The 22,779-nt window shown below is 49.1% G+C and overlaps 1 protein-coding gene across 1 annotated transcript in view; it reads left to right on the top strand.

Moving 5' to 3' along the window:
* The first annotated feature begins 9,001 nt into the window (after positions 1–9,001).
* Positions 9,002–22,779, top strand: part of LOC147082080 (uncharacterized) — a 108,686-nt gene continuing 94,908 nt past the window's right edge. The window contains exons 1-3 of the mRNA XM_085980472.1: positions 9,002–12,566; positions 13,486–13,667; positions 16,465–16,899. The gene's annotated coding sequence lies outside the window, so the exon portion shown is untranslated. The remainder of the gene's footprint in view (positions 12,567–13,485; positions 13,668–16,464; positions 16,900–22,779) is intronic.

Here is a 22,779-nt window from a genome sequence, read left to right as displayed (position 1 = left end):
GTCCTGAGCATCGGGGTCACCAATGTAGGAGTCTACGTACTCCTAGCAAAAAATACTGAACTCGGAGAGGTTCAACAGAAAAGGTTTAATTGTTGAGATTGCATGTTGAACACAAAAATGGCGTCAGAGACTACACCAAGTCCGACTGCCTTTCATCAGTCCACAGCTTCGACTGCTCCTCCCCCGCTCTGGGCTTAACTATGTTGCAGATCGAGTTTCTTAAAGGTGTGATCCTTCTTGAAGGCATGACGCCTGATTTATAGTCTACGGACCGAAAAGCGGATTGTGTCCTTTCTGTGATCGGTACGCCACAACGCCCACTTAAGGAATTACCTTTACCTCACACTGTAAAAGCTTTAAGAAGGTGTCTGGGATTCTTCTCGTACTATGCCCAGTGGGTGGCTAACTACTCAGATAAAGTCCGACCTCTTATTAAGTCGACGTCTTTTCCGCTGTCGGTGGAAGCTCAGGAGGCTTTTTTTAATATCAAACGGGACATTGAGAAGGCAGTGGTATGTGCCGTGGATGAGAAGATCCCTTTTCAAGTGGAAAGTGATGCATCTGATTTTGCGTTGGCAGCAACTCTTAACCAAGCTGGTAGACCAGTAACTTTCTTCTCTCGTACATTGCAAGGACCAGAAGTTCGACATTCTTCAGTGGAAAAGGAGGCACAGGCAATTATTGAAGCAGTCAGGTATTGGAGGCATTATCTCGCTGGCTGACGTTTTACTCTCATTACTGACCAGCGATCTGTGGCCTTTATGTTCAATACTAAGCAGAGAGGCAAGATCAAAAATGATAAGATTTTAAGATGGCGAATAGAACTGTCAACATATGACTATGATATTCAGTACAGGCCTGGAGTATTTAATGAGCCATCGGATGCTTTGTCACGAGGAGTATGTGCTAGTCTGGGTATAGATAAGCTTCAAAGCCTCCACGACGCACTCTGCCACCCTGGGGTTACCAGAATGAACCACTTCATTAAGTCTCACAATCTACACTACTCTGTTGAGGAGGTCCGGACAATGACCAGAACCTGTCTTGTTTGTGCTGAATGCAAACCCCACTTCTATAAGCCGTCCGAGCCAGCCCATCTTATTAAAGCAACTCGACCATTTGAGCGTTTGAGTCTCGATTTTAAAGGTCCCCTTCCATCGAGTGACCGTAATGTCTATTTTCTTAATATTATAGACGAGTACTCTCGGTTCCCTTTTGTTATCCCCTGTCCGGATGTGACCAGTGCTGTTGTAATTAAATGCCTCTGCCAACTGTTTTCCTTGTTTGGCATGCCTAACTATATACATAGTGATAGGGGTTCTGCCTTTATGAGCAAAGAATTGCGACAGTTTTTGCTATCGAAAGGGATTGCAACGAGTAGAACTACCAGCTATAACCCTCGTGGTAATGGGTAGGTCGAGAAAGAAAATGCAACAGTGTGGAAGGCTATCGTACTGTCTCTGAAGTCGCGAGGCCTGCCGACCTCTCGCTGGCAGGATGTCCTGCCAGACATGCTGCATTCCATAAGGTCTCTTTTGTGCACAGCGACGAATGCCACTCCTCATGAAAGGATGTTTAGCTTTCCAAGAAAAGCTACTAATGGAGTATCGTTACCCACATGGTTGACGACCACGGGCCCTGTGCTGTTGCGCAGACATGTGAGAGGCCACAAGACTGATCCACTGGTGGAGGAAGTACAACTCCTCCATGCTAATCCCCAGTATGCGTACATTCAATATCTGGATGGGCGAGAGGATACGGTCTCTATTAAAGATCTTGCACCCGCTGGAGCTCAAAAAGAGTTTGACTCTGAGAGTAGAGTTTTTAATCATGGTATTGGACCTTTAGAGACACAAACTCTCAGTGTGGAAAACACTGATCATTCTGGGACTTTGAATGAACCGGAGTTAGTACCCTGGGAGGAGCCTCAGCAAGAGTTACGTCATTCCCAGAGGACTATTAGACCTCCTGACAGACTGAATCTATAGCAGGGGGTGAATGTGATGAAATAACTGTGTTCTGGCATTTGTGTTCTGGCATTTGTATTGGCTGTTGTGTTGTACTTGTTAATGTCTGGAATGTTTTACAGGTGTAATCACTAATGCTCTGCCCTAGCCCGGCCCCTCTGGATTGGTGGGAGTCTTACTTATAAGAGCTGGGTTGTACTCATAAGGGCTGGGTCGGTGATGAATGATGGTTGCCCTGTGTTAATATTATGTTATGTCCTTACTTAATAAAAGCCTTGAGTTATAAGCCTTAACCTCTTGGATTCAGACCGTTGTTCGGCACTTCAGTAAGGGTAAACCGGGAGAGCTTCTTCTCCCCTCTGATATAAAGGGTCGACGTCCGCCTTATTCCCTATCAATCACTCAGAGTCCTGCGAGGCCTCCCGCCTGATCCATTACACCAAACGCCAGACCATCTCCTCCCTGGAGATCCAGACCGCCGTCCGCCTCCTGCTGCCCGGGGGAACTGGCCAAGCACGCCGTCTCGGAGGGGACGAAAGCAGTCACCAAATACAGCAGCTGCAAATAAAGCCTCTCGTTCCTCCCACCTTAAAAACTCAACCCAAAGGCTCTTTTCAGAGCCACTCACAAGATCCAGAAGGGACTATTTATTTTCATTTGACTAATGACATTTGAAATATGGACAGCATAAAGAATGAAACTCGTTTAAAAAATGTTTTATCATCCTTTCTTTATTTGACCCTCACTTTCATTTTTTTGTCGTATGTTCAGATTTTGCTGGTGTGTTTTTGTAATACAGTATATCGTTAATTTAAAATAGATTGAAATTTAACAAATATATAACAAAATGATGCATTGTCACTGCCCTGTTTTGTACAAAGCACTCATTTATAAGCGGGTCGCTGAAAAGCTAAAATGAAATTAAATCTGTCAATTCAGGAACCAGTAATTTTAAAGGATCAATTTGCCATAATTCAAATTTAATAATGAATTATTCAGTCTCACAGATGCCATTTTAATGATTATTCAGTCCCACAGACGCTATAATTTTAATTAAAATGATTATTCAATCCCACAGATGACAATCTTTAGCAGTAATGATTATTATTTAGTCTCACAAATGCCATAGTTTTAATTATTCAGTCCCAGATACCATAATTTTAACGATTATTATTCAATCCCACAGATGCAATAATTTAAACAATAATGATTATTATTCAATCCACAGATGCAATAATTTAGACAATAATGATTATTATTCAATCCCACAGATGCAATAATTTAAACAATAATGATTATTCTTCAATCCCACAGATGCAATAATTTAAACAATAATGATTATTATTCAATCCCACAGATGCAATAATTTAAACAATAATGATTATTATTCAATCCCACAGATGCAATAATTTAAACAATAATGATTATTATTCAATCCCACAGATGCAATGATTTAAACAATAATGATTATTATTCAAATCCCACAGATGCAATAATTTAAACAATAATGATTATTATTCAATCCCACAGATGCAATAATTTAGACAATAATGATTATTATTCAATCCCACAGATGCAATAATTTAAACAATAATGATTATTCAATCCCACAGATGCAATAATTTTAACCATAATGATTATTATTCAATCCCACAGATGCAATGATTTGAACAATAATGATTATTATTCAGTCCCACAGATGCAATGATTTTAATAACTGGTTAATATTCAGTCCCACAGATGCAATGATTGTAATAACTGGTTAATATTCAGTCCCACAGATGCAATGATTTTAACAATAATGATTATTATTCAATCCCACAGATGCAATGATTTCAATAACTGGTTAATATTCAGTCCCACAGATGCAATGATTTTAATAACTGGTTAATATTCAGTCCCACAGATGCAATGATTTCAATAACTGGTTAATATTCAGTCCCACAGATGCAATGATTTCAATAACTGGTTAATATTCAGTCCCACAGATGCAATGATTTTAATAACTGGTTAATATTCAGTCCCACAGATGCAATGATTTCAATAACTGGTTAATATTCAGTCCCACAGATGCAATGATTTTAATAACTGGTTAATATTCAGTCCCACAGAGGGCCATCACTTTAACAATAACCAGTCTGATTCACAGACGAGCTCTTATTCCATAAGCCGCCTTTTCCGTTGGTGTCCGAGGTTGGAGCGGATTGAAAAACGCGCCAATCAGAGGCGGAGATTTGCCGGGTTTTCAGCCAATCAGAAGGCGCGGCTGGGCTGGGCTGGGCGGGGCCGGCGGCTGCTATAAAAGCCGCAGCCGGGAGCGGGGAGGAGCAGTTGGAGACCAGAGTTAGAGAGGAGTCCGCCCCCCCCCCCCCGGGGGAAGGACAGCCCGGAGTGGGGAGGAGTAGTTGGAGACCAGAGTTAGAGAGGAGTCCCCCCCCCGGGGGAAGGACAGCCCGGAGTGGGGAGGAGTAGTTGGAGACCAGAGTTAGAGAGGAGTCCCCCCCCCCCGGGGGAAGGACAGCCCGGAGCGGGGAGGAGTAGTTGGAGACCAGAGTTAGAGAGGAGCCCCCCCCCCGGGGGAAGGACAGCCCGGAGTGGGGAGGAGTAGTTGGAGACCAGAGTTAGAGAGGAGTCCGCCCCCCCCCGGGGGAAGGACAGCCCGGAGTGGGGAGGAGTAGTTGGAGACCAGAGTTAGAGAGGAGTCCCCCCCCCCCCCGGGGGAAGGACAGCCCGGAGTGGGGAGGAGTAGTTGGAGACCAGAGTTAGAGAGGAGTCCCCCCCCCCCCGGGGGAAGGACAGCCCGGAGTGGGGAGGAGTAGTTGGAGACCAGAGTTAGAGAGGAGTCCCCCCCCCCCGGGGGAAGGACAGCCCGGAGTGGGGAGGAGTAGTTGGAGACCAGAGTTAGAGAGGAGTCCGCCCCCCGGGGGAAGGACAGCCCGGAGTGGGGAGGAGTAGTTGGAGACCAGAGTTAGAGAGGAGTCCCCCCCCCCCCGGGGGAAGGACAGCCCGGAGCGGGGAGGAGTAGTTGGAGACCAGAGTTAGAGAGGAGTCCTCCCCCCGGGGGAAGGACAGCCCGGAGTGGGGAGGAGTAGTTGGAGACCAGAGTTAGAGAGGAGTCCCCCCCCCCCGGGGGAAGGACAGCCCGGAGTGGGGAGGAGTAGTTGGAGACCAGAGTTAGAGAGGAGTCCCCCCCCCCCCCCCGGGGGAAGGACAGCCCGGAGTGGGGAGGAGTAGTTGGAGACCAGAGTTAGAGAGGAGTCCCCCCCCCGGGGGAAGGACAGCCCGGAGTGGGGAGGAGTAGTTGGAGACCAGAGTTAGAGAGGAGTCCCCCCCCCCCCCCGGGGGAAGGACAGCCCGGAGTGGGGAGGAGTAGTTGGAGACCAGAGTTAGAGAGGAGTCCCCCCCCCCCCGGGGGAAGGACAGCCCGGAGTGGGGAGGAGTAGTTGGAGACCAGAGTTAGAGAGGAGTCCCCCCCCCCCCCCGGGGGAAGGACAGCCCGGAGTGGGGAGGAGTAGTTGGAGACCAGAGTTAGAGAGGAGTCCCCCCCCCCCGGGGGAAGGACAGCCCGGAGTGGGGAGGAGTAGTTGGAGACCAGAGTTAGAGAGGAGTCCCCCCCCCCCCCCCCCCGGGGGAAGGACAGCCCGGAGTGGGGAGGAGTAGTTGGAGACCAGAGTTAGAGAGGAGTCCGCCCCCCCCCGGGGGAAGGACAGCCCGGAGTGGGGAGGAGTAGTTGGAGACCAGAGTTAGAGAGGAGCCCCCCCCCCCGGGGGAAGGACAGCCCGGAGTGGGGAGGAGTAGTTGGAGACCAGAGTTAGAGAGGAGTCCCCCCCCCCCCGGGGGAAGGACAGCCCGGAGTGGGGAGGAGTAGTTGGAGACCAGAGTTAGAGAGGAGTCCGCCCCCCCGGGGGAAGGACAGCCCGGAGTGGGGAGGAGTAGTTGGAGACCAGAGTTAGAGAGGAGTCCCCCCCCCCGGGGGAAGGACAGCCCGGAGCGGGGAGGAGTAGTTGGAGACCAGAGTTAGAGAGGAGTCCGCCCCCCCGGGGGAAGGACAGCCCGGAGCGGGGAGGAGTAGTTGGAGACCAGAGTTAGAGAGGAGTCCCCCCCCCCCCCGGGGGAAGGACAGCCCGGAGTGGGGAGGAGTAGTTGGAGACCAGAGTTAGAGAGGAGCCCCCCCCCCCCGGGGGAAGGACAGCCCGGAGTGGGGAGGAGTAGTTGGAGACCAGAGTTAGAGAGGAGTCCCCCCCCCCCCGGGGGAAGGACAGCCCGGAGTGGGGAGGAGTAGTTGGAGACCAGAGTTAGAGAGGAGTCCCCCCCCCGGGGGAAGGACAGCCCGGAGTGGGGAGGAGTAGTTGGAGACCAGAGTTAGAGAGGAGTCCCCCCCCCGGGGGAAGGACAGCCCGGAGCGGGGAGGAGTAGTTGGAGACCAGAGTTAGAGAGGAGCCCCCCCCCCCGGGGGAAGGACAGCCCGGAGTGGGGAGGAGTAGTTGGAGACCAGAGTTAGAGAGGAGTCCGCCCCCCCCCGGGGGAAGGACAGCCCGGAGTGGGGAGGAGTAGTTGGAGACCAGAGTTAGAGAGGAGTCCCCCCCCCCCCGGGGGAAGGACAGCCCGGAGCGGGGAGGAGTAGTTGGAGACCAGAGTTAGAGAGGAGTCCCCCCCCCCGGGGGAAGGACAGCCCGGAGTGGGGAGGAGTAGTTGGAGACCAGAGTTAGAGAGGAGTCCCCCCCCCCCGGGGGAAGGACAGCCCGGAGTGGGGAGGAGTAGTTGGAGACCAGAGTTAGAGAGGAGTCCCCCCCCCGGGGGAAGGACAGCCCGGAGTGGGGAGGAGTAGTTGGAGACCAGAGTTAGAGAGGAGTCCCCCCCCCGGGGGAAGGACAGCCCGGAGTGGGGAGGAGTAGTTGGAGACCAGAGTTAGAGAGGAGTCCCCCCCCCCGGGGGAAGGACAGCCCGGAGCGGGGAGGAGTAGTTGGAGACCAGAGTTAGAGAGGAGTCCCCCCCCCCCCCGGGGGAAGGACAGCCCGGAGTGGGGAGGAGTAGTTGGAGACCAGAGTTAGAGAGGAGTCCCCCCCCCGGGGGAAGGACAGCCCGGAGTGGGGAGGAGTAGTTGGAGACCAGAGTTAGAGAGGAGTCCCCCCCCGGGGGAAGGACAGCCCGGAGTGGGGAGGAGTAGTTGGAGACCAGAGTTAGAGAGGAGTCCCCCCCCCGGGGGAAGGACAGCCCGGAGTGGGGAGGAGTAGTTGGAGACCAGAGTTAGAGAGGAGTCCGCCCCCCCCCCCCGGGGGAAGGACAGCCCGGAGTGGGGAGGAGTAGTTGGAGACCAGAGTTAGAGAGGAGTCCCCCCCCCGGGGGAAGGACAGCCCGGAGTGGGGAGGAGTAGTTGGAGACCAGAGTTAGAGAGGAGTCCCCCCCCCGGGGGAAGGACAGCCCGGAGTGGGGAGGAGTAGTTGGAGACCAGAGTTAGAGAGGAGTCCCCCCCCCCCCGGGGGAAGGACAGCCCGGAGCGGGGAGGAGTAGTTGGAGACCAGAGTTAGAGAGGAGTCCGCCCCCCGGGGGGAAGGACAGCCCGGAGTGGGGAGGAGTAGTTGGAGACCAGAGTTAGAGAGGAGTCCGTCCCCCCCCGGGGGAAGGACAGCCCGGAGTGGGGAGGAGTAGTTGGAGACCAGAGTTAGAGAGGAGTCCCCCCCCCGGGGGGAGGACAGCCCGGAGTGGGGAGGAGTAGTTGGAGACCAGAGTTAGAGAGGAGTCCCCCCCCCCGGGGGAAGGACAGCCCGGAGTGGGGAGGAGTAGTTGGAGACCAGAGTTAGAGAGGAGTCCCCCCCCCGGGGGAAGGACAGCCCGGAGCGGGGAGGAGTAGTTGGAGACCAGAGTTAGAGAGGAGTCCGCCCCCCGGGGGAAGGACAGCCCGGAGTGGGGAGGAGTAGTTGGAGACCAGAGTTAGAGAGGAGTCCCCCCCCCGGGGGAAGGACAGCCCGGAGTGGGGAGGAGTAGTTGGAGACCAGAGTTAGAGAGGAGTCCGTCCCCCCCCGGGGGAAGGACAGCCCGGAGTGGGGAGGAGTAGTTGGAGACCAGAGTTAGAGAGGAGTCCCCCCCCCGGGGGAAGGACAGCCCGGAGCGGGGAGGAGTAGTTGGAGACCAGAGTTAGAGAGGAGTCCCCCCCCCCGGGGGAAGGACAGCCCGGAGTGGGGAGGAGTAGTTGGAGACCAGAGTTAGAGAGGAGTCCCCCCCCCGGGGGAAGGACAGCCCGGAGTGGGGAGGAGTAGTTGGAGACCAGAGTTAGAGAGGAGTCCGCCCCCCGGGGGAAGGACAGCCCGGAGTGGGGAGGAGTAGTTGGAGAACAGAGTTAGAGAGGAGTCCCCCCCCCCCGGGGGAAGGACAGCCCGGAGTGGGGAGGAGTAGTTGGAGACCAGAGTTAGAGAGGAGTCCCCCCCCCGGGGGAAGGACAGCCCGGAGTGGGGAGGAGTAGTTGGAGACCAGAGTTAGAGAGGAGTCCGCCCGCCCGGGGAGAAGGGACAACCGCCGGGCGGCACCTTGGGCAACAAGGGCTCGCGGGTGGGCGGGGCTATGACCTCACCCGCGCGCTGAGGCGGTTGAACGGCCGATCAGGAGCCACGTGACCCCGGAGCTGGCGGCGGTCTTTCAACACAGTGGGCGGGGCCCCGAGGCGTTGCGGGCTGCGATTGGTGAGCGCAGCTGTCAATCTACGAGTCGCAGCCAATAGAAGAGACGGACTGAGTGAGGAACTTTAAGCGCGGGCTGCGTGCCCGCAGTGTGCATGCTCGGTGCTGCTCGCAGTCCCCGGATGAGGCTCCGGTTTGAGGCAGGAGATAAAATGGCGGCGGGACTGAGGAGTGGCGGATGGTGCGGTGAGTGTGGATCAGAGAATCTCCGGCATTTACAGCAGCGCCGGCCTCTCTCTCAGGCAATCTCTGGGAACCTGGGGGCGAAGCGGGCGCGGGGCCCGGGGGGAGGAAGCGGGCACCTGGCTGTGGGGGGCGAGTCTTTGGGTGAGGGGGTGGGGTGGAGCGGGCTGTGGGGGGAGCGGGGTGTTTGGGTTGACGTGCGCTCCTTGCACTGCCTGCGTTTGTCTTCCGATTGCTCCCGCGAGGAGACTCGGTGTTCGGCGCCTTCCCGGATGCTTCTCCTCCACTTTGTGCGGTCTTGGGCCAGGGATTCCCAGGTGTCGGTGGGGATGTTACACTTTTTCAATGAGTCTGAGGGTGTCCTTGAAGCGTTTCCTCTGCCCACCTGGGGCTCTCTTGCCGTGTCGGAGCTCCGAGTAGAGCGCTTGTTTTGGGAGTCTCGTATCGGGCATGTGGACAATGTGACCTGTCCATCGGAGCTGATCGAGCGTGGTCAAAGCTTCGATGCTGGGGATGTTGGCCTGAGCGAGAACACCGACGTTGGTGCGTCTATCCTGCCAATAGATTTGCAGGATCTTGCGGAGGCAGCGTTGGTGGTACCTCTCCAGTGCTTTGAGGTGCCTGCTGTACATGGTCCATGTCTCTGAGGCATACAGCAGGGCGGGTATCACTGCTGCTCTGTAGACCATGAGCTTAGTGCTGGGTTTGTGGTCCTGGTCTTCAAACACTCTCTTCCTCAGGCGACCGAAGGCTGTACTGGCACACTGATGGCGGTGTTGGACTTCGTCATCGACGTCTGTCCTTGTTGACAGTAGGCTCCCGAGGCTGGAAAGTGGTCCACGTTGTGAGACTATGCCCTGAGACTATGCCCCCTAGTTCTAGACACTCCAGCCTGGGGAAACAACCTCTTGGCATCTACCCTGTCAATCCCCTTCAGAATCTTGCATGTTTCAATGAGATCACCTCGCATTCTTCTAAACTCCAGAGAGTATCGTCCCATTCTACACAATCTCTCCTCATAGGACAGCCCTCTCATCCCAGGAATCAATCTAGTGAACCTTCGTTGCACCGCCTCCAAGGCAAGTATATCCTTCCTTAGATAAGGAGACTAAAACAATGCACAGAACTCCAGGTGTGGTCTCACCAAGGCCCTGTACAATTGGAGCAAGACTTCCTTACTCTTATACTCCAACCCCCTTGCAATAAACGCCAATATGTCACTTGCCTTCCTTATTGCTTGCTGTACCTGCACGCTAGCTTTCTGTGTTTCTTGCACGAGGACACCCAAATCTCTCTCAACACCAACATTTGAAAGTTTCTCACCATTTAAAAAATATTCTGTTTTTCTATTCTTCCTACCAAAGTGAATAACCTCACATTTCCCCACATTACACTCCATCTGGCACCTTACTGCCCACTCAGTCTTATCTATATCCCTTTGCAGAGTCTTTGTTCTCCTTACCGTCCCACCTAGATTTGTATCGTCAGCAAACTTGGATACATTACAGATTGTCCCTTCATCTAGGTCATTAATATAGATTGTAAATAGCTGAGGCCCCAACACTGATCCTTGTGGCACCCCAGTAGTTACAGCCTGCCAACCTGAAAAAGATCCGTTTATCCCTACTCTGTTTTCTGTCTGGTAACCAATCCTTGATCCATGCTACTGTATTACCCCAACCCCATGAGCCCTAATCTTGTGCAATAACCTTTTATGTGACACCTTATCGAATGCCTTTTGGAAATCTAAATATACTACATCCACTGGTTCCCCTTTATCTACCCTGCTAGTAACATCATCAAAAAACTCTAAATTTGTCAAACACTATTTCCCTTTCATAAAACCATGTTGACTTTGCCTAATCATGTTATGATTTTTCTAAGTGCCCTGATACCACTTCCTTAACAATGGATTCCAGTGTTTTCCGAATGACTTGTGTCGGGCTAACTGGCCTGTCGTTCCCTGTTTTTCCTCTCCCTCCTTTCTTGAATAGCGGTGTTACATTTGCGACCTTCCAATCCACTGGGACCATTCCAGAATCTTGGGAATTTTGGAAGATCAAAACCAATGCGTCCACTGTCTCTTCAGCCACCTCTTTTACAACCCTAGGATGTAGGCCGTCGGGTCCAGGGGATTTGTCGGTTTTCAGTCCTATTAGTTTCTCAAGTACTTTTTCGCTACTCATGAATTACGTTAAGTTCCTCACCCTCATTAGACCCTTGGTTCCCCACCATTTTTGATATGCTTTTTGTGTCTTCTACTGTGAAGACAGATACAAAATATTTGTTTAACGTTTCTGCCATTTCCTTATTCCCCATAATCATTTCTCCTGTCTCAGCCTCTAAGGGACCAATGTTTACTTTTGCTACTCTCTTCCTTCCTACATACTTGTAGACAATCTTACAATCTGCTTTTAGATTTCTTGCTCGTTTTCTGTCATTGCATTTTTTCCCTTTTTTATCAATTTTTGGTCACTCTTTGCTGGTTTCTGAAACTCTCTCAATCCTCAGGCTTACTATTATTCTTTGCAACATTATAAGCTTCTGTCAATCTAATGCTATCCTTACCTTTAGTTAGCCACGGTTGGATCACTTCCCGTGGAGTTTTTGTTTCTCAATGGAATGTATTTTAGTTGAGAATTATGAAATATTTCTTTAAATGCTAGCCACTGCTTATCTACCGCCATATCTTTTAATCTATTTTTCCAATCTACCTCAGCCAACTCGCCCCTCATACCTATGTAATTGGCTTTATTTAAGTTTAAGACACTAGTTTCGGACTTAGGCAAGTCACTCTCTCAAAATTAATGTGAAGTTCTAACATATTATGATCACTCTGCCCCACTGGATCCTTTACTATGAGGTTGCTAATTAACCCTGTCTTATTACACAATACAAGTTCTAACATTGTTGGTTCCATGACATTTTGTTCCAGGAAAATGTCCCGAATGGATTCCATGAACCCGTCCTGCAGACTCTTGCTCCACAGCCCTGTAGGTTACGGCTCTTCAAGTGTACACCCAAGTACTTTTTAAATGTGCTGAGGGTCTCTGCCTCTACCACCCTTTCAGGCAGTGAGTTCCAGACCCCTATCACCCTCTGGGTGAAAAAAATTACATCTGCTCTGCACCCTCTAGTGGATGGACTGGGGAGAAAGGTCTTTACTAGCCGAGGCATAGAATATAAGAGCTGGGAGGTAATGAGTGAACTGTATGGCTAGGCCGCAGTTAGAACACTGCGTGCAGTTCTGGTCACCACATTACAGGAAGGATGTGATTGCACCAGAGGGTGCAGAGGAGACTTGCGGGGATTTTGCCTGGGCTGGGGAATTTTTGCTATGTGGAAAGATTGGATAGGCTGGGGTTGTTTTCTCTGGAACAGAGAAGGCCAAGGGGAGACTCGATTGAGGTGTATCAAATTATTGGGGGCCTAGATAGAGTGGATAGGAAGGACCTATTTCCCTTAGTGGAGAGGTCAATAGCCAGGGGGCATAGATTTAAAGCAGATGGTCAAAGGATTAGAGGGGTTTTGAGGTGAGTTTTTTACACCCAGAGGGTGGTGAAGGTCTGGAACTCACTGCCTGAAAGGGTGGTCGAGGCAGAGAACCTCATCACGTTTAAAAACTGCTTGAAGTGCCGTAAGCTACACGGCTATGGACCAAGTGCTGGAAAGTGGGATTAGAGTGGATAGATCTTTGTCAGCCGGCTCGGACAAGATGGGCCGAATGTCCCCCTCCTGTGCAGTAAGTTTCTATGATTGTGTAACCCGGGGAGGATGGGCCCAGTGAGATCAGACAGTGTGTAACCCGGGGAGGATGGGTCCAGTGAGATCAGACAGTGTGTAACCCGGGGAGGATGGGCCCAGTGAGATCAGACAGTGTGTAACCCGGGGAGGATGGGCCCAGTGAGATCAGACAGTGTGTAACCCGGGGAGGATGGGCCCAGTGAGATCAGACAGTGTGTAACCCGGGGGGGATGGGTCCAGTGAGATCAGACAGTGTGTAACCCGGGGAGGATGGGCCCAGTGAGATCAGACAGTGTGTAACCCGGGGAGGATGGGCCCAGTGAGATCAGACAGTGTGTAACCCGGGGAGGATGGGCCCAGTGAGATCAGTCAGTGTGTAACCCGGGGAGGATGGGCCCAGTGAGATCAGACAGTGTGTAACCCGGGGAGGATGGGCCCAGTGAGATCAGACAGTGTGTAACCCGGGGTGGATGGGCCCAGTGAGATCAGACAGTGTGTAACCCGGGGAGGATGGGCCCAGTGAGATCAGACAGTGTGTAACCCGGGGTGGATGGGCCCAGTGAGATCAGACAGTGTGTAACCCGGGGAGGATGGGCCCAGTGAGATCAGACAGTGTGTAACCCGGGGAGGATGGGTCCAGTGAGATCAGACAGTGTGTAACCCGGGGTGGATGGACCCAGTGTGATCAGACAGTGTGTAACCCGGGGAGGATGGGCCCAGTGAGATCAGACAGCGTGTAACCCGGGGAGGATGGGCCCAGTGAGATCAGGCAGTGTGATTTGCTGGAAGCCATGGCGGGGATCTGAGAAAAGGGACAAAAATCAGACAGAAGCACTCGGACCCAAACTTTTATTTTTATTAAGCAGAAGAAAAGTCTACATTACATTACTTCATACTATTCATGTTGTTATTTTCAGTCCTGCCATAATTAGATCTCCCGGTGAAAGACTGAGTGATTGAGAAAGGTTCACAGCTGAGAGTAAACAGGGATTGTAGACTGAGGAACGACAGCAGGTGAACCAATACAGGATTGTGAGAGCACCAACCAGAGAGAACCCTTCTGATTCAAAGAGCTTCCAGAGATCGACTGGGGAAAAAGGTAAGAGGAAGTCCCATTGACTCAGATACACACTGGCCCTGGAGATGGACTGGGGAGAAAGGTCAGAGAGTCCCATTGACTCAGATACACACTGGTCCTGGAGATGGACTGGGGAGAAAGGTCAGAGAGAGTCCCATTGACTCAGATACACACTGGCCCTGGAGATGGAATGGGGAGAAAGGTCAGAGAGAGTCCCATTGACTCAGATGATGTCCCCACACTATTACTGCAGATTTGGTTTCCCCAATCTATACATAGCTTAAAATCCCCCATGATTACGAAATTACCCTTGCTACATGCACCTCTAGTTCCCTGAATTATACGCCGCCCTACATTACAACTACAGTTTGGGGGCCTATAAACACATCCAACCAATGTTTTCTGCCCCTTGCTGTTTCTTGGCTCCACCCAAACTGATTTATTTACTTTATTTTTGGAGCTAAGATCATTTCTCCCTACTGTCTTTATCCCATCCTTTATCGATGTGAGACCAGAACTGTGCACGGTACTCCGGTGTTGTTTCACCAAAGCCCTGTCCAATTGTAGCAAGACTTCCTCACTGTTGTATTCCAACCCCTTGTAATAAAGGCCAACATGCCATCCGCCTGCCCAATTGCTCGCGGTACCTGCATGCTAACTTTGTTTCCTGTACGAGAACACCTAAATCTCTCTGAACGCTAACATTTAATAATTTTCCACCATTTAAAAAAGGTTCTGTTTTTCTACTCTTCCTACTAAGGTGAATACGCACACATTTCCCCACATTATGTTCCATCTGTCGCCTTACTGCCCGCACACTTAGACTGCCCATATCCCTTTGCAGGCTCTGTGTCCCCATAGCTTACTGTCCCACCTAGCTTTGTATCAGCAGCAAACTTGGATCCATTACACTCGGTCCCTTCATCTAAGTCAGTAATATAGATTGTAAATAGCAGAGGCCCCAGCACTGATCCTTGTGGCACCCCACTAGCCTGCCAAGCTGAAAATGTCCTGTTTATCCCTACACTCTGTTTTCTGTCAGTTAACCAATCTTCCATCAATGCTAATAGTCATAACGGCACAGAAGGAGGCCATTCGGCCCATCGAGTCCGTGCCGGCTCTCTGTAGAGCAATCCAGTCAGTCCCATTCCCCCGCTCTATCCCCGTAGCCCTGCAAGTTTATTTCCATCAAGTGCCTATCCAGTCTCCCCTTGAAAACATTGAGTGTCTCCACTTCCGTCGGCAGCGAGTTCCCGGTCCTCACCACTCGCTGTGTAAAAAAGTTTTTACTCACATCCCCCCTGTATCTCTTGCCCAAAACCTTAAATCTGTGTCCCCTAGTCCTCGTACCATCCATTAGTGGGAACAGCCTTTCCCTGTCTAGCCTATCCAAACCCGTCATAATCTTGTTCGCCTCTATCAAATCACCCCTCAACCTCCTTTGCTCTAATGAAAACAAATCCAGCTTCTCCAACCTGTCCTTGTAGCTAATATATTCCCCTCAACCCCATGAGTCCTTATCTTGCACAGCAGCCTTTTATGTGGCACCTTATCAAATGCCTTTTGGCAATCCAAATATTTTACATCCACCAGTTCCCCATTATCTATCCAGCTAGTTGCATCCTCAAAGAACACTAATAGCATGATTTCTCTTTCATAAAACCATGTTGACTCCACCTGATCATATGATTTTCTAAGTGCCCTCTTACCCCTCCCTTAATAATGGATTCCAGCATTTTCCTGACGCCAGGCTCACTGGCCTGTAGTTCCCTGCTTTCTCTCTTCCCCCTTTCTAGAATAGCGGGGTTACTTTTTCTACCTTCTAATCTGCTGGGACTGTTCCAGAATCTAGGGAATTTTGGAAGATCACAACCAATGCATCCACTCTCTCTTCAGCCACCTCTTGTCGAACCCTAGGATGTCGGCCGTCAGGTCCTGGGGATTTGTCGGATTTTAGTCCCATTAGTTTCTCAAGTACTTTTTTTCTCGAAGGAACTGAAAGTAATTGATGTCAGTCCTTTCATTAGTCCCTTGGTTCCCTGCTATTTTTGGTACGCTATTTGTGTTTTCTACTGTGAAGACAGATACAAAATATTTGTTTAAAGTCTCTGCCATTTCCTCATTTCCCATTATAATTTCTCCTGTCTCAGCCTCTAAGGGACCAATGCTTACTTTTGCTACTCTCCATGTTTACTTACTTTCAGAAGCTCCTACAATTTTTAAATGTTTCTTGCTAGTATACTCATTTGATTTTCTCCCTTTTTTAATCAATTTTTGGTCATAGTTTGCTGGTTAACAGAATTAAACTTCCCAATGCAATTTCACACACTGAAGGTCTGCTTCTGTAAATAGCATTCAGGTACATTTATCGTTTATTACTCGCTCAGGAACAAAGAGTTCGAGGTTGATACCATAGAAACTTGGGACCAGACAGTACAAAATGAGGCCATTGGGCACAACGTGCCTGTACCGGCTCTTTGAAAGAGCAGACCAATGTGTCCCACTCCCCTGCTCTGTGCCCAGAGCACTGCTAATGTTCTCCCCTTCGTGTGTTTCACTAATTCAGGTTTAAAAGTTACTATTGTCTCTGCTCCCATCACTCATTCAGACATTGCATTCCAGATCATAACACGATGCCTAAAAACAATCTTATCTTACCTCCCCTCTGGCGTTTTGTCAATTACATTAAATCCGTCTCCTCTGTTTACCGACCCTTCTGTCAGTGGGTACAGTTGCTCCTTATTTACTCTATGGAAACACCTTCATGATTTTGAGCACCTCTATTAAATCTCCCAATTAACATTTTTCTGCTCTAAAGAGAACCTGCGAGGAGTCGGCAGCAGCAGCGAGGAGGCATAAATACAGCGGGAGGCCGAGGACAGCGCGGACCTGCGAGGAGGCATAAATACAGCGTGAGGCCGAGGACAGCGCGGACCTGCGAGGAGTCGGCAGCAGTGAGGAGGCATAAATACAGCGGGAGGCCGAGGACAGCGCGGACCTGCGAGGAGTCGGCAGCAGCAGCGAGGAGGCATAAATAGAGCGGGAGGCCGAGGACAGCGCGGACCTGTGAGGAGTCGGCAGCAGTGAGGAGGCAGATACAAGTCCGGCGAATTCCAAAAGTACAGCAAAATCGAGGAGAGACGTCACAGGACTGCAGGAAAGAGTCCGAGAGCGGGAGCAGTCAAACTACAACTGCAAAACCGCTAAAGTGACGTCGCAACCAGGGAAGGAGCTGATTGGGAAGTAGGACCTGGTGAGTATTTCTACAGTCCAGTCGTTAAAATAAAAGTAAGGTCTCTAGTTTAGCGTAAGTAGTGTTTTAAAGGGAAGTAAGGTCCCGAGTGTATTTAATATTCTTTAAAGGGAGTAAATTAAGGGTAGGACATGGCAGGGCAGCTCGGCAGTGTGGCGTGCTCCTCCTGTGCTATGTGGGAAGTCAGGGACACTTTCGGTGTCCAGGGCGAACATGTGTGCAGGAAGTGTCTCCAGCTGCAGCTACTCGAAATCCACGTTTCTGAGCTGGAGCTGCGGCTGGAGTCACTGTGGAGCATCCGCGAAGCTGAGATCTTCATAGATAGCTCGTCTAACGAGGTGGTCAGACAGAATGGGTGACCGCCAGACAGAGTAAAAGAACTAGGAAGGTAGTGCAGGGTCCATCTCCCTCGCCAACAGATTTTCCGTTTTGGATACTGCTGGGGAGATGGTTTCTTGGGAATGCAGCAAGAGCCAAGTCCGTGGCACTACGAGTGGCTCAGCTGCACAGGAGGGGAGGAAAAAGAGTGGGAGAGCAATAGTGATAGAGGATTCTATCGTAAGGGGAACAGATAGACGTTTCTGTGGCCGCAGACGTGACTCCAGGATGGTATGTTGCCTCCCTGGTGCCAGGGTCAGGGATGTCACTGAACGGCTGCAGGGAATTCTGAAGGGGGAGGGCGAACAGTCAGAGGTCGTGGTTCACATTGGTACCAAGGACATAGATAGAAAGCGGGATGAGGTCCTGCAACAAGAATTTAGGGAGCTAGGTAGCAGATTAAAAAGCAGGACCGCAAAGGTTGTAATCTCTGGATTACTCCTGGTGCCACGTGCTAGTGAGTATAGGAATAGGAGGATAGAGCAGATGAATGCGTGGCTAAAGAGTTGGTGCAGGAGGGAGGGCTTTAGTTTCTTTGATCACTGGCTCTGCTTCTGGGGAAGGTGGGACCTGTACAAGTCGGATGGGTTGCACATGAACCGGAACGGGACCAACATCCTTGCAGGGAGGTTTGTTAGTACTGTTGGGAGTTTAAACTAACTTGGCAGGGGGATGGGATACAGAGTGGAGCTACAGTAGAGGGTGATGCACAGCCAAATATAGAGGGAAAAAACAGGTCAGCCTGCAAGGCAGAGCAAATATGTAACCGCACAAGGGAGTATGGCAAGGCTGGATGGCATTTATTTTAATGCAAGGAGTCTTGCGAGTAAGGCAGATGAATTTAAGGTGTTGATGAACACATGGGAGTATGATATTGTTGCTATCACAGACATGGTTGCGGGAGGGGCAGGACTGGCAGCTCAGTATTCCAGGGTATAGAATCTTCAGGCAAGACAGGGGTGTAAAAGAGGAGTGGGTGTTGCAATATTAATCAAGGAGTCAATTACTGCTGTAAGGAGAGATGATATCTTAGCAGGTTCTCATTGATTTATCTCCAGAAGGTTCCTGAACACTGGCGCTAGACTGATTCGCCTGTCGTTCATTGGTTTACCACACGCCCCGTTTTTAAACAAGGGGGTAACATTTGCAAATCCCCAGTCCTGTGGCACCACTCCCCTATCCAAGGAGGATTCAAAGATTGTGGCCAGAGCCTTCCTTCTCTCAGTAACCCAGGATGCATCCCATCCAGACCATGACACTTCCACTTTGAGCGCTGTCAACTGTTTCACTACATCCTCTTGGTCTATTTATATCCTGTCCAATTTCACTACCACCCTCTCCTTCACTGTAACATTGGCAGCATCCTCTTCTTTAGTGAAGGCAGATGCAAAGTACTCATTCAGTACCTCAGCCATGCCCACTGCATCCACCAGAAGATTGCCCTTTTGCTCCTTAATCATCGCACCTTTCCATTGACTCTCCTTTTAGGCTTTACATGTTTAAGAAAGATTTTAATGTTCCCTATTCTATTCCCACTAATCTTTCCTCAGTTTTTCCGTGCCCCTCTTAGTTTGTTTTTGATTTCTCCTCTGTACTTTCTGTATTCAGCTTGATTCCCTACGGTGCTGCTGTTGTTGTCGTGTGTTTATTATACCAGAGTCTGCGTGTGTCAAACAGCAGAAAACTCCATCTTACAAGGTCTCAAATTGGGTTATAACTTAATGCCGGCGAATAACATCAACTTAAGTTTGGAGAAATTACTGATCCGGGACTGAATCGCTTTCACATTTCCACAGTGGGGAAAGGGAAGGACGCTGACTGAGTTTGTTAGACACAGCGGGACATGTGCACACGTGGAGAATTATAATTGTAAAACAGCAGTCAGATCAAACCAGTTATGTATTTAAGACGTTTGCAGATATTGTAAGACCCCTAAAGATATTGCATCACCAATCTGCTTAAAGTGACCCCACTGTTAATATTAGTGGAGCAGTGGTGAATGTCCTCGCCTCCGACAGTGCTCATTAGTCAAGTGCTGACACCATGAGCGATGTCCTCGGCTTTATTACAGGAGGAATAGCGAATAACAGCAAGGAAGTGATGTTCAACTGTAAGAACAGACTGGTTAGGCCTCAGCTGGAGTCTGGTTTTCAATTCTGAGGTGGTGAGGTAACATTGTGTTACACAGCGAGTTAGTGTGATCTGGAATGCATTGTCCGAAAGGGTGGTGAGGTAACATTGTGTTACACAGCGAGTTAGTGAGATCTGGAATGCATTGCCCGAAAGGGTGGTGAGGTAACATTGTGTTACACAGCGAGTTAGTGAGATCTGGAATGCATTGCCCGAAAGGGTGGAGGAAGCAGATTCTGTGGTAACATTGAAAAGGGAATTGGATAAATACTTGAAGGGAAAACATTTACAGGGCTATGGGGAAAGAGGGACAGTGGTAATAATGGGATCGCTCTTCCAAAGAGTCAGCACCGGTGTGACGGGCTGAATGACCTCCTGTGCTGTATCATATTATGAGTCTATGATTGAAATGAAGAATAGATTTGCCTTTCTAATCTAGGCTTTATTAACTTAAAAATCCTGTAGCACATCTTTCAACACCCAGTCCCAACTAAAGGCTGGAAAGAACTGAATTTAAGATGGCCACCACAAATCACATGACATCAACTACCAATGAGATTACAGCATATATCCCAAGGCAGGAAACAAACAACCAATCACAATACTTCTTACTAAACATGAAGAATAATCACCACATTCACCCCTCCTTTTTAAAATATACTCCAACCTAAATAACCTTTACAATTTATAATTAATTATTTACAACTAAAACTATGCACAGACAAAATAAAACTATTCAACATGACACAATACTAAGTGAGCAACAACAAATAGTAACATTGCACATAAGTATTAAGTATCTCTCAACTAAAACAATATAATATAATATTTCAACAATTTTAAAACATTACTATCAATTTAAAAGTCCATTTTCAATCGGTCGACCGGATATCTTGTTCGTGTCGACCTTCTTAACCTTGGTGAAATTCCTTGCCCTCCCACACCAGGAGACACGGAAGTATCTTCTGCAGGAAGGCTATCCATATCCCGATTTTAACGGTTTCCGGATTAGAAATCGCATCAGGAGGTAAACTGGGACGGTCATGAACATCCATCGAGGGCTGACTAATAGAAGTATAATTATCTGCAGTCGGATTGGAAATATTCGTAGTATCTGTAACGACATCCACATTATCTGAATCATGACTATTGTTAATATCCTCAGAAGAGGGCTGGCCACCACAAGGAGCCAAGTCTTTAATTGAAACGGTACTTTCTTTCCCATCTTGGAATCGAATATGAGCATATTGGGAATTTGCCTCCAACAGCTCCACCTCCTCCACTAAAGGATCATATTTTGACAATCTAACATGGCGTCGAAGCAGCACAGGTCCCTGCATAGTTAGCCATGAAGGTACCGAATATCCCGTAGTAGATCTCCGCAGATAGTTAAAGAGCCTTTCATGGGGGGTCACATTAGTAGCCGTTGAAAGCAATGATCTAATGGAATGCAGGGCATCAGGCAGTACCATTTCCCACTGTGTATTCTTAAGGTTCCGGGATGTCAAAGCCAACATAACTGCCTTCCAGATCACCCCATTGTATCGTTCGCACTGTCCATTACCCTGGGAATTATACGGGGTAGTTCTGCTAGTAGAAATTCCCCGACTCTGAAGGTATTCCTTCAACTGGGAAGACATAAAAGAACTTCCCTGATCCGAATGGATATACGCAGGCATCCCAAAGATGACAAAAAGTTGAGTCAGACATTTGATAACTGTAGCAGCTGATACATCTGCGCAAGGAAAAGCAAAAGGGAACCTTGAAAACTCATCCACAACAGTAAATATATATTGGTTTTGAGTAGTTGAAGGAAGAGGCCCCTTAAAATCGACGCTCAAACATTCAAAAGGAGAAGTAGCCTTTATAAGATGAGCTCGTTGAGGCTTAAAGAAATTCGGTTTACACCGAGCACAGATAGAACATGATGATGAAGTCATCCGCTTGACGTCTTCAACTGAAAAGGGCAAATTCTTACTGCGTACGAAGTGTATCATCCTCGTAACCCCAGGATGGCATAAGGCATTGTGAAGATTAATAAGCGTATCTCCGTGAATCACAGAACAATAAGCCCTCGACAGCGCATCAGCAGCAACATTATCCTTCCCCGGACGATAAACTATATCAAAATGGTAACATGCCAACTCAATCCTCCACCTCATTATTTTATCACTTTTAATCTTTCCAAAATGTTTGACATCAAACATGAAGGACACAGACTTTTGATCAGTTACCAACGTAAAATGTCGCCCCGATAAATAATGTCTCCATTTACGCAGTGCTTCTACTATTGCATACGCCTCTTTCTCTATTGAAGAATGCCTTTTTTCACTATTGTTCAAGGTACGTGAGAAAAAGGCCACAGGTCTTCCATTTTGGTTCAGAGTAGCCCCAATTGCAAAATCAGAAGCGTCCGTCTCAATCACAAAAGGAACCTGCTCATCAATAGAATGCACAACTGCTCCAAGGATATCCTTTTTAAAATTATCAAAACACGTCCTGGCCTCCCATGATAGAGGATATGTCGTAACCCGAATAAGAGGCCGGATCTTCTGTGAAAAATTTGCAATCCAATTAGAATAGTAAGAAAACAGTCCAACAACTCGTTGCAAAGCCTTAGAATTAGTAGGACAAGGTAAATCAATCAATGGTCGCAGACGTTCTGGGTCTGGTTTAATCTTGTTTCCCGAGATAATGTACCCCAGTAGATTTACCTCAGTGGTCGAAAAGGTACACTTCTCTTTATTGAAAGTTAAACCAACTTTTTCCGCAGCTTGAAGGAATCTTTCTAAATTAGAATCATGCTCCACCCTTGATTTGCCACACACCGTGATGTCATCTAAGTATGAAAAGGTGTCAGAGAGAGAGAGAGTTATCACTTATAAAAGCATCCATTGCCCGTTGAAAACAAGCAACACCATTAGTAACACCAAATGGTATTCGGCAAAACTGATATAGCTTTCCACCAGCCTCAAAGGCCGTATATGGTTGATCCTTCTTAACAATAGGAATCTGATGATAAGCGCTCTTTAGGTCAATAGTGCTAAAAACCTTATACTGAGATACTTTATTGATAAGCTCATCAATCTTAGGCAAAGGGTACGCATCTAATTGAGTATACCTATTAATAGTTTGGGAATAGTCTATCACCATTCGTTTCTTATGTCTCTCGTTAGTCGTGACAACTACCTGTGCCCGCCAAGGCGAACAACTAGGTTCAATGATTCCTTCCAATAAGAGACGTTGAACTTCAGAATTAATAAATTCTCTATCCTGACTGCTATACCTTCTTGACTTGGTAGCAATTGGCTTACAATCCGGCATCAAATTGGAAAAAAGTGATAATGGAGAAATGGATAAAGAGGTTAATCC

This window comes from Somniosus microcephalus, unplaced genomic scaffold (assembly GCF_052327205.1).
Source record: "Somniosus microcephalus isolate GS21.2 unplaced genomic scaffold, FLI_Smic_1.0 scaffold185, whole genome shotgun sequence".
Taxonomy (NCBI): Eukaryota; Metazoa; Chordata; class Chondrichthyes; order Squaliformes; family Somniosidae; genus Somniosus; species Somniosus microcephalus.
Note: the sequence above shows the minus strand (reverse complement) of the source record. Positions and strands in the feature narration are given on the sequence as shown.